The following is a 1,936-nucleotide window of genomic DNA, read 5'->3' on the forward strand; positions in this document are numbered from 1 at the left end:
CGCCGGTGTGCCTGGCCGCCCTCCACGCCGGCGTCCTGCAGGCTGGGGAGGACAATGAGGTCCTCTTCAGGTCCCTGGAGGTCACCGAGAGCTTCGTGGGCACAGTCCGCAATCGCGTCGTGTCGCAATCTAGGGAAGTGGAGTAAGTTGAGCCGCAGTTAAATCATCTGCGGAACATCGTTTAGGAAAATAGTAGAGCTGTTGCATACTAGTTTAGATTTATTGCTCATTACTGGGGGCAACAGCCACCGCCCTGATATAATTCCAACGTCTTGCCATTTTGAAAGTCAAGCAACTGAAACCATACCTCAAGATCAATGTATATCATTATATAGAATCATTATGATTATATCAATGTAGATATGTATATATGTAGTATGTATATCAATGTAGAATCATTACGATTCTAATCGTCATTATTATTTAATCTGGGATAATCTTAGGTATCAATCAATAATATATCTTTTTCCAAGTACTAAAAATTATGCTGGAAAACCTGCATATGACCCAGACTCAAACCTTTTTTCTTTACCAATAGCACAATATAGAGTTACTGATTTTATTCCGTGTCTCCAACCTGCAAGCAATCCCATGCCAAGTTTAAAATGAATTTCTTATTGGTTTCATTTCCCAGGCCTGGTCAACCTCTACGTGCCTTCGCCTTCTCAGGCGCTTCCTCCCAAACACCCTCAGGTGAGGTCGGCAGTGAGGGCAAACTTTTGTCAATTGTTGACGCTCCGAGTATGAACGCGTTCAAGAACAGACTAGACAAGGCCATGCAGGAGCATATGTTTAGTCTTGAAATGCCTCGTATCCTACGGAACAGCTGAAATCTAGAAGCGATTTTAAATCTACCGTCCGTTGAAAAGATTTGATCAAAAGGCCAGTCTAGCCAAGAAAAGTACAAGAATCGGCGACAGGTCTATTCTTCAATGCCGAAGATACTATACTATACTATATTAATAGATTTTTTTTACATGAAATTTTTACATCTGCTAATGAATTGAGAGATATATATCACTAGGGCCGACTCATTGCCTACTTTGAACTTGTCATTCATTGAACTAACATTTGCTGGGAAATAAACTAACATCACTGCAATCATTTGAATTGTTCAGAGGCATGTTAAGGTAAACACTTCGGCTAGTAAAACAAAGGTCATCCATTAACATATCAATGAAATTTACTTTCAACTTGTTATATTTTAAATATTTGATTGTTTGTCCTTTAATAAGAAAATTTCAATGATCATGTCTTTCGGAGAGTAAACCTAGTAATTCTACATCTAATATATTGCAAAATCTCAAAACACGATTATTTGATTGATGTAATTCCTACATGCATTTTTCACGATTCTCATTATGTACTTATCTCGTCCATCAGAAGCAAAGCTGGCAGGCGCGGCGGTTATCGTGGTTCACGACGACTTTAAATATAATGTTTCATGCATCCCCTCATCGAGTGACGCACGTTTGCCACATCCGTATTTCACTCGCTGGGACTACACGCCTGTCACGGCCAGCCCATCTGTTGTGATCACGTCTGAGCCCAACTACCTGCAAGCGTCCTTCGAAGACGTCCCTGACCCTCTGGTGCTGCGGTGCCTCAGCGACGAGCCCGAGCGTGACGTGACTGCCATCGCCGGTAAGTTTGGAGGACAGTGGTCAGTCCTGCAATCTACTAAACACTGAAATACAGAACACGGAATCGCCGACCGTGCGTGACGCTGATGTCCCGCTTCTGTTCATCGGCGATTCGCGCCTGGCACGCAGACGATGACTGCATGGCCGCCAGCCCGCTTTATTACGAGAACCTCTTGGCGTTGTCACTAATGCATTGACTCTGGCGGCCACACTTAATTGTATGCCCGCTCATTTGCCTGTTTATACATTCTTAGCATGGAAATTTGCACCTGGCATCAAACGGCTTGTCTACT

General features: G+C 43.1%; 1 long non-coding RNA gene across 1 annotated transcript; it reads left to right on the top strand.

Moving 5' to 3' along the window:
- The first annotated feature begins 33 nt into the window (after positions 1 to 33).
- Positions 34 to 1,422, top strand: LOC125178055. The gene is made up of 3 exons (XR_007156768.1): positions 34 to 142; positions 635 to 693; positions 1,384 to 1,422. It is a non-coding gene; the product is annotated as an uncharacterized LOC125178055 (long non-coding RNA).
- The last annotated feature ends 514 nt before the right edge of the window (positions 1,423 to 1,936 follow it).

Source organism: Hyalella azteca, unplaced genomic scaffold (genome assembly GCF_000764305.2).
Source record: "Hyalella azteca isolate HAZT.00-mixed unplaced genomic scaffold, Hazt_2.0.2 contig6709, whole genome shotgun sequence".
Taxonomy (NCBI): Eukaryota; Metazoa; Arthropoda; class Malacostraca; order Amphipoda; family Hyalellidae; genus Hyalella; species Hyalella azteca.